At 33.9% G+C, this 14,501-nt stretch overlaps 1 long non-coding RNA gene across 1 annotated transcript in view; it reads left to right on the top strand.

Moving 5' to 3' along the window:
- LOC110271109 overlaps positions 1 to 10,064 on the top strand; it is a 13,897-nt gene extending 3,833 nt beyond the window's left edge. Inside the window, exon 3 of the long non-coding RNA XR_002361257.1 lies at positions 9,390 to 10,064. This is a non-coding gene — a long non-coding RNA (uncharacterized LOC110271109). The remainder of the gene's footprint in view (positions 1 to 9,389) is intronic.

Raw genomic sequence — 14,501 nt, 5'->3', positions numbered from 1 at the left:
TTCTCTTATGTATAGTTATATAATCATATGCATTAACTTATTTAATTAAATTTAATCAAGTTATATTCAAAATTATTTTATTGTAAAGCAATATTAAACGCAATAGGCGATAAGTTTTAGAAGTCTAATGAATAGTAGTTGTATAGTCACCTCAGTTGCTCTTGGCACATCGTGTGATTTTGGGACTCCATCCCCTGAGGTGTGATAAACTCCATATTTAGGGTTTATCTTGTGCTTAACTTGGGAAATTTCATTACCTTTTACCCACATTTATTCAATGAAATAGCATGGTTTTATGATTGTTTTTCAATTTGTGCTTAAGTGTGAAAATATGCTTTCTAGATCCTTGATGAGCGGATAATTTATACGCTTTTTGACATTGTTTTTAGTATGTTTTTAGTAGAATCTAGTTACTTTTAGGGATGTTTTTATTAGTTTTTATGTTAAATTCACATTTCTGGACTTTACTATGAGTTTGTGTGTTTTTCTGTGATTTCAGGTATTTTCTGGCTGAAATTGAGGGACTTGAGCAAAAATCAGATTCAGAGGTTGAAGAAGGACTGCTGACTGCTTCATACCAACAATCTCCGTGGGATTCGACCCTTACTCACGTAAGGTATTACTTGGACGACCCAGTGCACTTGCTGGTTAGTTGTATCAAAGTTGTGAACCATGGTATTGGCACCAAGTTCTTGGCGCCATTGCCAGGGAAAGAAAGAGCCATGAATTTTACATAATTAAAGTGTAATCACGATTACGCGTACCAAGTTGCTCACGTTGCCAGGGATTGTTCGAGCCTGGATAACACAATTTCGTGCACCAATCCTTAATTAGCTAAATTTGATTCACCTTTGATTCCACTAGATGCCTTGATTTGTTTGTTAAGTGATTTCAGGTTGAAAAGGCTAGGAATGGATCAAAAGAGTGAAGAAGAAAGTATACAAAGTGGAGAAATCATGAAAAAGCCAAAGAATTAGAAATGTGCATCCACGCGCACGCGCACACGTGGATTGCGAAAATCTCAAGGGGCGCGCATGCGCACTGTACGCGTACGCGCGGATGGGCGCACGTGATTTTTTAAATAGAAAACGTGCCCAGCGATTTCTAAGAGCTGTGGGGCCCAATTTCAACCAACTTTGGCACCAAAATGCATTTAAGGACCAAGGATTGAAGGAGGAAGGCATCATTCACACACTTAGCATCATTAACACACATTAGGAGTAGTTTAGAGTAGTTTTAGAGAGAGAAGCTCTCCCTTCTCTCTAGAATTATGATTAGGATTAGGTTTAATTCTTAGATCTAGGTTTTCATTCATGCTTTCTTCTATTTCTTCTTCTCAATTCCTTGTTGTTGCAATCATCATTCTTCTATTCTTTTGTTGTAATTTCCTTTATGTTGTTTCCATGCTTTATTGTAGATCTAATCTTGTTCCTTCTATTTTCTTCCAATTCAATTTGAGGTAATTCATAATAATTGTGTTTCTTTTTATTGTTGTTATTAATTTCTTGCAATAAGTAGTTGTTAGATTTCATTGTTGTTATCAATTTACTTTGCTTTCCTTTTATGCCTTCCAAGTGTTTGATGAAATGCTTGGTTGGATTTTAGTGTAGATTTTGTTCCTCTTAGCCTAGGTGGAGTAATTAGTGACGCTTGAGTTATCTAATTCCTTTATTGATTGACAATTAGAATTTGCTAATTGATTTGGATACCACTAAAGATAGTCTTTCCCTTGGGAGTTGGCTAGGACTTGTGGAATCAAGTTGACTCATCCACTTGCCTTTCCTCCATGGTTAGAGGTTAACTAAGTGGTAGCAATGGACAATTTATGATCACAATTGAGGAGGATAACTAGGATAGGACTTCTAGTTCTCATAACCTTGCCAAGAGCTTTTCATAGTTATTAGTTTATTTTCGTTGCATTTTACATTTCTTGTCTCCTATCTCAAAAACCCCAAACATACTTCATAACCAATAACAAGGACACTTTATTGCAATTCCTAGGGAGAACGACCCGAGGTTCAATACTTCGGTTTATAAATTTAGGGGTTTGTACTAGTGACAAACAAATTTTTGTATGAAAGGACTATTGCTTGGGTTAGGAACTATATTACAACGAGCTTTCAATTGTGAAATTCTAAGCCGTCAAAAGTCCAATCATCAAAATGGAGCCGTTGCCAGAGATTGCAATGGTGTTGTGTTATTGGTTATTGTATATATGTGAGTATTGTAAATAGCTTGATTTTTGGATTGCTTGTTGGTACTTGCTAGTTTTAGGATTTAATTTTCTTGCTTCTTATTTGATTTTGTTTTCTTTTTCTCTCACTATCATGAATTCTCACTTTGGCTATGAGTTTGGTTCTAATTGTGTTGTAGGAAATGTGAACTTCAATGACCACATGCACCAAGGATGGAACACTTCAAGGTGGGAGGAGCCTCAAGGGATTGATCACTCCTATTGGCAACAACCTCCGGATGCGTATAGGTATAATCACCATCCTAATGCATGTCAATTCAATGGCTATGGTGAATCCTTTTTAGATAATCAATCAACACCATCATATGCCTATGACTCTTATTCTCAACATGAACCTCAACTGTTCTCACAAGCCTCTCATTACCAAACACCTTCCTATGATCCATATCCACCATATGACCAATCATCTATACCATATTCTTATGATCATTATGAGCAAGAACCTCTAGAACCACCACAACCTTATCATGACTACTACCAAGAACCACCTCAATACACACCATCCCCATACCCTTACCAAGAAGAACCACCTTCCTACTATGAGCCCTCTCTCCAAAATGATGAACCCTCTTATCCACTCCAAGCCCCAATAGATGATTCTCTCACCTTGCTACTTCAAGGACAAGCAGATATGCAAAGGAATATCCTAGAGTTTGTGACTAACTTGACCAAGATAGTGCATACTTTAGCCTACCAATGCTTGAATACTCAAGGTACTTCCGTGACCACATGTGAAAAAGCAAAAGAAGAGCAAAGTGTGAAGGAGAAATTGGAAAATTCGGTGGAGAAGAAGGAAGAGTCAAATTTTGTGTTAGAACATTTGGAGGAGCCTATGACCATTGAGGAAAAGGAAGAAGTGGTTGAAGATTTAGGAGATGTTGAAAGTCCATGGGAATGTAACATCATGGAGCACTCTTCCAAGAAGCTTGATATTGATGTTAAGGAGGGTGCGCAACCTCCAAGGCATATCATAGTTGGAGACTTGAAAGAGGTCTATCAAGACATGGATTCAATCATGGATGAATTTCTATCTATAATTGAATCCTCTCCCATTGGATATGAAGTTGAAATTATAGAAGAATGTGCATAACCTCCCATACCCTTGGTGAGAAATGAGAAAGAGAGTGAATCGGAAGAGAGCTACCAAGGGAAAAAAGTTGGCATGGTGTATATCAGGATTGAATAATATGGAAAGGTTGATCAAGAGATAGATTCATTCATCAATGAATTCCTATCCAAAATTGAACCACCTCCCATCGAGCAAGAAATCGAAGTTCTTGAAGACAGAGCTACCAAGAGAAAAAAGTTGGCATGGTGTATATCAGGATTGAAGAATATGAAGAGGTTGATCAAAAGATGGATTCATTCATCAATGAATTCCTATCCAAAATTGAACCACCTCCCATCGAGCAAGAAATCGAAGTTCTTGAAGACAACACCAAGCCAAGTGATACAAGGGAAAAGGTTGAAATTGAGGAAGCTTGCAAAGAGGTGGAAATAGTCAAGGAAGAGCACAAGGGAGTGGAGTTTGCAAGATCATTAGGACCACCCCTTCCTAAGTCACCATCCTACACAACATTCAAGTGGGTAAAATTCTTACCCCTAAGCTTTACTTTCTCACTTGAATATGGATTGATTGAAAATGATGGTCAACCTAGAGCTCTTTGTGGAGTTAAGAGTAGGAATGAGTTGTGTAGTGGTTAGAAACGTCATTCTAAGCTCATGATGGTTGCAAGCTCAAAATTCAAGAGCAATGGTTGGTGTGGAACCAAATTGCATGGGTCTAGGAAGTTGTTTGGAAGCTTCTTTGAGAATTCCAAGGCCATGCCACCCGGATGGAATAATGATGATCAATTTAAGGACGGGTGTCAAAACAAAGTGTGAGATCCCGGATCGCACAAGGAAAATCAAATTTGGGAGCTCATGGTTTGTGAATAACTCCATCAAAGCTTGAAGATGTTAAAATTGAAGAATGGAGCTTATTGGAGATTCAAGCATTGGTGGATGTTCAAGGATAGCTTCAAGCACAAGTCACCTTGAGAGGAGCTCCCCATAAGTCCAACTTAAGGACAATAAACAAAAGTGCTAGGTGGGAGACAACCCACCATGGTAACTTCTTTTCATTTTTCCTTTTGTATATATTGGTAAAAGTAGTTTAATTTCATATTTTCACTAGTTTTGTTGAGTTTATTTGGTAGTTTAGTATGTTAAATAAGTTTTTATGGTGTTTTGGTGGCTGTTTGGAGGTTTAGAATGCTTGGATTGGTGCAAAAACATAGAAAAAATTTTGAAAAACAGAACACCATCCACGCGTACGCGCACTGCGCGCGACGCGTGCATCAAGCATTTTCGCCCATCCGCGCGGACGCACCATGTGCGCGTACGCGTGGGTCTTAAGATTTCATTCCTCCATACATTGACCCGAGAGTTGTGCCTACGTTGCACGCGCACTGTGCCCGAGGCATAAACCAACTCGCGCGTACGCGCACCTGGCGCGTACGCGCCACTCTCGAAATAAGCCATCGATGCGGACGCGCCATGTACGCGTACGCGTCGCTTCCATTGCACCACCATCCGCGCGCGCGCGCCATGCGCGCGTATGCGCGGATACCCTTCTTCACTCCACTTCTTTTCTTCTCCTCTTTCCATTTCTTTCCTTCTCCTTTCTTCTTCCCTTCTCCTACCCCTCATCCAACACTTTCAAACACCATTGATAACCATCTATTCTAGTTAGTTAATTAGTTAGTTAGTTAGTTGATTAGTTAGTTTTAGTTAGTTTTTATTTCATTTTCTCTTTTTCATTGTAAGTGTTGGATTGTTAATTTTGTTTACCATTAATTGTTGCTGAGTACAAACGGGATGTTATCTTAACATCATTATGTTTATAATCTTTGTTGGATTCTATTGTTGAGGTTATACTTTGCTACTTGGTTTTGAATTCTTCATGCTTATCTTTTGAGAATACCAAGTGATGAGAATCGCCTTCGAGTTTGTACATCCTTTTGAATTGCATGTTGTAGCTAGCCACCATGTAATTGGAACCTTTTTCCTTGATTAGGCAATTTCTTGATGGATGTTGTGCATTTATTCTAATGCACTGTATTTCATGATCATATGCATCCATATGCTTTTAGCTCGAATGCTCTCATGCTTCTTTAATGCTTGTTTTACCTTACAAGTCTACTTAAAGTATCTCAAGCATACTAGGATAAGTGAAGTGCATGCTTCTTTTGTGACATCGCTTTTCTTGCTAATGTGTGTTCTAAATCGTGCGCAACTTAGAATGCACACTCACTTTTATTAATGTCACACTACTTCACTCACTCAATCCTAGTGATTAGTACCTCATTCCAACAATGTATGCTTCCTTGCTTATGTATTTTCTCATCTTATGGTGTTATTTTCTATTTTTCATGATTGATACACCACAAGAAAAAATGGAAGCAGATGAAAGAACATGCAGCAACCGGTTGACCTACCAGCTGAAGGTAGCAATCCGAAAAGTTGCCGTACCCCCTTGCTCATCTTTGAATGCACCAAGGACGGTGCAAACTTTTAAGTGTGGGGAGGTCGTCCGACCGGTCGGTACTTTTGGGTGACAAATTCCTAATTCCAACACTTTTGTATTTCATTTCAGGTTTTTAGGATTTTTGTTGCATTTTCTTAATTTTGCATATATATATATACATAATAAGCTTAGTCAAAATAATGAGATTAAATTTTCAAGAACTCTATCTATAGGGCACCAATTGATTTGAGTGAAAACTTTTCATTAAACTTGCTTGAATGATATATATATATATATATTGTGGAACATGTTTTGAGCTAAGAACACAAGCTTGTGAGACTTGAGCCTAATGGTGTGGTTACATCTTATAACCACTTATCTTCCTTCTTGTGTGCATTATTCTCTTTCTATGATTGTGATCTTTGATTTGTTTGATTCTATATGTCCATTATTTTGTGTATTCATGCATTTATATGATTGAGGCCATCATTTCATTTAGCTCACTTACCCAAATGGCCTTACCTTTTATCTTCCATTGTTAGCCAATTTGAGCCTATACTTAACCCACTTTGTTCATAATTTTAGCACATTACAAGCCTTAAAGCGGAAAACAATAAAAGTTCTTAATTTGGATCTTTGATTAGCTTAGGCTAGTGTGTGTGTGTGTGTCATTTAAAGTGTGGGAAATCTTGGAATATTGGGTGAATAAAAGGGTAGTTTTGTATTTTTGTTGTAAATATTGGGAATTGGGTAAATGCTCATGTGTAATGAATGTAAAACCTTATGCATTGATGATCTTGTATATAGAAAGAAAAATGAGAAAAAGGAAAAGGAAAAGAAAAAAAAACAATACGGAAAAGAAAAGAAAAAAATAGAAAAAGAAAGAAACAAAGAAAAAGAAAGAAATAAAAGGGGACAAAATACCCCAAAGCAAAGCTCAATAAGGGTCAATGTATAAGTGTTGTGAAATGAAAAGGAATACATGAGTATGTGAAAAAGTGAGAAAAATGGGTAGTTAGGTTAGCTTTGAAATTGTATAGGATGTCATACGTTAGGTGGGAAGTTTAAGCTTATCAAATATTCAAATTTCAAGCTCACTTAACCATATATGCATCTTACCTTGACCCTAGCCCCATTACAACCTAAAGAAAAGACCTCATGATACTTGTATGCATGCATGAAATATATGTTGATTGTTAGAAGAAAAACAAATCTTAGAAAGCATGATTAGGAGAGAATTGAGAGAATCAACCCTAAACACTTGAGCGAATAGAGTGCAAACACATCCGGTGAGGGTTTGATGCTCAATTACATGTTTCCTCCTACAATCATCACTCTTCTTGCAAGTTTATAAAAATATTTAATAACTCAATTCAATTGTGAATTAGACTTGCTAGTCCTTAGCCCTTGTGCATATATGTATTCTTGTGAATTGATTTATTTTGACCAAAGCAATTGCATGTAGATAGTTGCATATAGTTTAGGTTGCATTTAGTTAGTTTTCATTGAATAAATGCCATACCCTTACTTCATTCTTGGTTTAAGCATGAGGACATGCTTGGTTTAAGTGTGGGGAGGTTGATAAACCCCATATTTAGGGTTTATCTTGTGCTTAACTTGCGGGATTTCATCACCTTTTACCCACATTTATTCAATGAAATAGCATGGTTTCATGATTGTTTCCTAATTTGTGCTTAAGTGTGAAAACATGCTTTCTAGATCCTTAATTAGCTAAATTTGATTCACATTTGATTCCACTAGATGCCTTGATTTGTTTGTTAAGTGATTTCAGGTTGAAAAGGCTAGGAATTGATCAAAAGAGTGAAGAAGAAAGCATATAAAGTGGAGAAATCATGGAAAAGACAAAGAATTGGAAATGTGCATCCACGCGCACGCGCACTGTACGCGCACGCGTGGATTGCGAAAATCTCAAGGGGCGCGCACGCGCACTGTACGCGTACGCGCCGATGGGCGCATGTGATTTTTTAAATAGAAAACGTGCCCAGCGATTTCTAAGAGCTGTGGGGCCCAATTTCAACCAACTTTGGCGCCAAAATGCATTTAAGGACCAAGGATTGAAGGGGGAAGGCATCATTCACACACTTAGCATCATTAACACACATTAGGAGTAGTTTAGAGTAGTTTTAGAGAGAGAAGCTCTCCCTTCTCTCTAGAATTAGGATTAGGATTAGGTTTAGTTCTTAGATCTAGGTTTTCATTCATGCTTTCTTCTATTTCTTCTTCTCAATTCCTTGTTGTTGCAATCATCATTCTTCTATTCTTTTGTTGTAATTTTTTTTATGTTGTTTCCATGCTTTATTGTAGATCTACTCTTGTTCCTTCTATTTTCTTCCAATTCAATTTGAGGTAATTCATAATAATTGTGTTTCTTTTGATTGTTGTTATTAATTTCTTGCAATAAGTAGTTGTTAGATTTCATTGTTGTTATCAATTTACTTTGCTTTCCTTTTATGCCTTCCAAGTGTTTGATAAAATACTTGGTTGGATTTTAGTGTAGATTTTGTTCCTCTTGGCCTAGGTGGAGTAATTAGTGACGCTTGAGTTATCTAATTCCTTTGTTGATTGACAATTAGAAGTTGCTAATTGATTTGGATACCACTAAAGCTAGTCTTTCCCTTGGGAATTGGCTAGGACTTGTGGAATCAAGTTGACTCATCCACTTGACTTTTCTCCATGGTTAAAGGTTAACTAAGTGGTAGCAATGGACAATTTATGATCACAATTGAGGAGGATAACTAGGATAGGACTTCTAGTTCTCATAACCTTGCCAAGAGCTTTTCATAGTTATTAGTTTATTTTCGTTGCATTTTACATTTCTTGTCTCCTATCTCAAAAACCCCAAACATACTTCATAACCAATAACAAGGACACTTTATTACAATTTCTAGGGAGAATGACCCGAGGTTCAATACTTTGGTTTATAAATTTAGGGGTTTGTACTAGTGACAAACAAATTTTTGTATGAAAGGACTATTGCTTGGTTTAGGAACTATATTACAACGAGCTTTCAATTGTGAAATTCTAAGCCGTCAAAAGTCCAATCATCAAGGTGCTACTACCTTATATCATTGAGGCTGAGTTTGGACATACAGTAGAGTTAAGGGATTTCATCTTCGACAATATCTTACTCTCTGTATTTGTGGAGCGTTGGAGACCAACCCATACTTTCCACCTTTCATGGGGTGAGGTCACCATCACATTCTAGGATGTGGCATATCATCTTAGATTGCGCACAAATGGTTACCCGATAGGCAACTGCACTAGAGATTTTCAGCAATTTCATAGACACCCCACATGGCAGTAGGTTGCAAATTTGCTCAATGATAGGCCTCCACCCCAGTTCCGAGGACAGGAAGTAGAATTTTGGGCTGAAGATGACTTGGTTCAGGAACAGGATGACCCACATTCCATCGGGGGCTAATGAGGCTACTCTCCGCCAGTATGCCAAATGTTACTTACTTATGTTGATCGGGGGATACTTGTTTATAAACAAGTCAACCAACTTTGTCCCTCTCAGATGGCTGCCACTTCTGGAGGACTTTGATAGTTCCAGACGGTTGTCATGGGCTCTGCAATGCTGTCTCACACCTATCATTCATTGTGCAGCGCTGCCCGACAGGATATGATGGATATTGTCGAGTGCGTGCCATTAGTCGTGGATCTACCACAAGTTCCCGACTTTCTGTCCTGTCAAATGCAACATTCTCAGATTTTCTCTTGCTTCAAGGTAGTTATTTAATATTTTTGTTGTAATAATAAGAATGTGCAATATTAAAAACTAACTGAAATTTTTTTCGGTTATTAGGTTGGCATGACTTGGTAGGACAACCATCATGACAGAGGTCTTAGATTGCGGCGTAGGATGGATGCCCTAAGGTTTGACGAGTTATGATGTTTCGAATCTTCATATGTTATTCACAAATTACTCTTCTAGTACTAAATATAGTATTATACGTGTTTTCAGTTTCGGTGGACACCGTACGATGATCCCTAGCTACTGCAGATGACACCCGACCGGATTAGTCTGCCATGTACATCAAACATTATACTGACGTGCTTATCTTCTTCAACCCAAAACGTCCTATTTTTTTAAAACCTCCACTAGACAGCGTTGATATGAATCTATATGCTACTCAGCTAACCTCCTTCGAACCGATTAATTGCTCCCATGTTGATCAAGATAACATTCTTAAGCACATCTAGAGAATCAATACGGAAGTGCGCAGTATCACAGTTGAATTGCACTCAAATATTACTCCCTCATCACCATTTCTAATGATTCCATTATGATAAACTATTAAAAAAAAAACTGGTTACTAACCTTTTTTTTTTTGAAAAGAAGGAAAGGAAGAATAGATAGCATAAAGATGGATGTAGAATGGATTGCACAAGAAGTTGCATATAGAGATATTTTCGTATCTAGAGTTCAAAGACCCCTATTTATTTAAGCACGTATCCCGGATACAGTGCCACCATACTTATTATGGATGTATCTCGAGTACAGTACCATAAAATTTCTTAAGGCTCTATCTCGGATGCAGTGCACCCGACTTGTGCACGTATTTTAATATTGCTTGTATCCTGGGTATAGAATAACTGAGTTGTGTTTTTTTAGGTTTTGGTACCTTTGTATCCGGGATGTATAAGGTTAACATAAATGCGTAAATACGCTATAAATTACACATTTTTGTAAATATTATATTTAAATAATTTAAATAAAAAAATCTCTTTTCTCCATTGTATCATGTTATATTGGAGAAACACACCGGCTATTCGCTCCAGAGTTAGCACCTTTTCACTGCCTCCGACTCAGCATCGTATCGTGGCCATCAAGTTATGTATTTTTCAAGGTGAAGTAACCCGAATTTAGATTCTCTAAAGTGAAGAAGTTGGTAAAGTAGTAAAATGGGGAGTTAATTACCATTAATTTTGTAACTTTTATAAAATATATGTTCTATTATCTTAATTTAAGAGTGATTAATTTTTCACTTTACTATTTTACCAACTTTTTTACTTTAAAAAATTTTCATTCAAGTAGTCTAAAATTTTTATTTTGTTCTTAAAAAATAAATAAATATTGTGAACAATTTCATAAATATTTTTATTTTATTTGAAGAATATACTTTAAGTTGATTTTGAAATATTATTTTATCATCTATACTAACTAATAGTTAGCAGATAATACCACAACAAATTATTTATTTAAATAAAATATTAAAAGAAAGATAAAAGAGCAGAGGAAAACATATACAGCCTTGGGTTGAGATTTAGTCACCCAAAAAAATATATATATACAGCCTTGGGACGTTGCTCACAACAAAAGTTGGGCGGTAGATTCTCTTGAAAGAGGAGCCAAGTATAAAACCAACGGCCCATTAAGCTTTCATACTATTTCTAGCCCAACTCAGAAAATTATATTTGTATAATAATGATTCCTTCTTTTTCTTTTAAAATTTTGCAAGACTTTATATTACAATTAAACAATGTCACTCTAGCAAAACTGACAACCTACGTTATGGGATACTTAATTTTAGAAGCTTGTGCATCTCGGTACGTTGGTCAAAATTGACCACAAATTCATAATGTATAATATTAGGACATTTTACTGTATAGATTGACGTAGAGTTGATTATTCAACTAGCTAGGATTCTTTTATCTCAGTATTATTTATAGTTGAGAATGCATTGGTTCAACAATTTATATATATATACACGAAGTTTTATAGTGACATTAGTTTTGGTCACTAAAAATAGCATAAATTTGACCTATAAATAAAATATTAACACATAATAAAAAAAATTAAATCTAAAACTAAAATAATTTTCTTTTTTTTTATAATTTTTTATAATTATAAAAATTATTTAAAAAAAATAACATTAAAATAATTTTTAATTATATTTATAATTATTTTTTATTAAAATAAATTTTTTTATAATTATTTTAATTATTTTATTATTATTTAAAATATCAGTCCTACCTTTTTCAATTTTTTTTTTATCTCATAAAAAAAAAGATCGATAAACTTATATTTTTATTGTATAATTTAGCATAATATTAATGTTATTAACGGTGCGCTTTACACTAAAAACATGTGATCAAATAAGTTATTCTTTCTCTTAAAAAAAATACACGAATCGAGACGTCAAATCCCTCCTAATTGTGGCCTGTATCTTTCTTTTCTAAAATTTGTAAACAAAATTAAAGAACAATAAAAACTGTATATAATATATCTGATATAAAATAATACAAATTAAATCTAATTGAAAAAGTGCATTAAAACTCACATTTTTTCCTAGCCAGCCAAATTATTTCAGTTGAATATAACAGTGAAAAAATTTTATAATTCAGTAGTGTCTATAATCTTGTGATTCATATATACACACACAAATTTTGTATAACAAAATTTATTTCTGAAATCTTGTGAACATTAATTGTCATTAAACAAATTAAATACAGAAAAAATTTAGATAATTACTAAAACGTAAATATGTAAAGGGAGAAATGATTATACTAAGTAATTAAAATGTTGTATTATATATGTATTCTAACTTATATTTTTAAAATTAATTCATAACTAAATTTAAGACTGAATTTAATTTAAATTTAAATTTAAATTTTAGATTTGATTTGAATCTAGCAAGATTTAAAATATGAATTCTTACCGCTAACTGAAAGGATGAAGATGAGCAACATTATAACCTAATTTTATTAGGTTATCAGCACGTGTTATTTTTAGATCTTTCTATTTTTGTTCGCTTGATTTTTTTTATTTTTGTCATTGCTTTGACATACTTATTTAGAGTTTAATTAATTAATTAATTATTTTAATTTTGAGGTCTGCTACACATTTAAGTCTTCCTCTTTTTTCTCTTCTTTCTCTTTCTCTTTCTCCTTTTTCTTTATCTTTTTTCATTATGGTCATCGTCACCACCACTATATCCAGTGGCGGAACTTGAAACCAAATTTTGGGGGGGCCAGCTAGAAAATAATTGTCAAAATATTTTTGATATGAACCCCATTTAAGATAAGCTCGTCTAATCTCATCTCTTTGGTTTGGGTGATATTGCCAAATTTAAAGCTGTTTTTCAAGATCTCGTTCCAAAAACTTAAGGCTAAAGTCATCGGATGTAACTTTTTGAACTTTTGAAGGTTATATCTCACTTTCTTCATGATTCATTAAAGTAGAAGAACTATCTACAGGTGTTGATATTGTAAAAGTTATATGTTCTCTTTCTTAAATATTAGTCTTCCTCTTAAAAAATATATCAATTCTTTGATTTTTCATTATTATTTTATATAAAAATTTGAATATATATCTTGTAAAATATGTAAAGAAGAAGTTAGAAGGACAAATATTAAAATTTATAATATTTATTGAATTTTTTTATCAATTTATACAAATACAATAATATTAATACTTATTGAATATTCTATTATTTTTTATCATATAAAAATTAAATTAAATAAATAAAAAAGATCTAATTTTTTATATTTGAACTTAAAAATAGAGAGAGTGTTGTTTATTGAACTTATTAGATACTTTAAGTCATAGTAAAGTATTTAAGTCAATTGAACTATTTTTTATCTTTTGAAAAAGTACTACTAAGTTTTTTATAAAAAGTTTGGGGGGGCCATGGCCCCCCTTGTCTGAACTAAGCTCCGCCACTGACTATATCATCACATCCATCTCCTCTTCTTCCTTCTCCTCCTCCTCCTCCTCCTGTTTCTTTTTTATTTGAATTTCTTTGATTTCCTCCTTTCTTTTCTTCTTTTTCCTCCATTATCATTATAGTCATCACCAACAACACCAACATTTTTCTAACATCTTTATTGATTCTGATTCTCTATGGTCACGTCATTAAATAATTTCGGAATCGAAAATATTATCAAAACAAAATCATTGTATAATATCAAATGAACTGAAAATTGTCCATTATATAAATTTGAATTCAGAAATACTTGCGTATCAAATGAACAAAAAATATTATCAAAACGAAATCATTGTATACTATCAAATGAACCGAAAATTGTCCATTATATAAATTCGAATTCACAAACAAGTCAATTTTGAACAAAAATTCATCCAAATTAATTTTAGATTAAACAATGTCATCAATATGACAAAAATTCGATGATAACGATAATGACGATACGTATTAGAAGAAGACAATAACGATAACGATGATGATAATGCATGATAATGGAGGAAAAAGATAAAAAAGAAGAAGGAGATGAAATTTCAATACGAGGACGAGGAGGAGAAGGAGGAGGTGTTGTTAGTGATAACGGTAACGAAATTGAAAAATAATAAAAAAGGAGAAAAAGAAGAAGACGTAGTATTTGAAATGAAGAAGAAAAAGTGCAAGAGGAGAAGAAAATTAAAAAAAGAAATGCATAACTCAAATAATTTGGATGAACTTAAATGTTCAAATTGTTTGGATGTGGAGAATTATTCTTTAATTTTATACCCCTTTTGAAACAATAACGTGAGTAAAAGTGAAACTAAATCTTGTTGTAAAATTTAAAACTCGTTTACTCAAATCAGAAAATAGAAAAATTACAATTAAATTTTTTAGTTTCTTCTTAAATTTTATCAATCGTATTAATTGTCAATAAAAATAAGAATTAATTACAATTGAATATTAATAACCTCTTATATAAATTATATTGTATCAACTATCAACTATAAAAAAATATATAATTTTTAAACACATTTGC

The sequence above is a fragment of the Arachis ipaensis genome, chromosome B04, assembly GCF_000816755.2.
Source record: "Arachis ipaensis cultivar K30076 chromosome B04, Araip1.1, whole genome shotgun sequence".
NCBI lineage: Eukaryota > Viridiplantae > Streptophyta > Magnoliopsida > Fabales > Fabaceae > Arachis > Arachis ipaensis.
The sequence above is the reverse complement of the archived record's forward strand: the minus strand, read 5'-3'. Positions and strand labels throughout refer to the sequence as shown.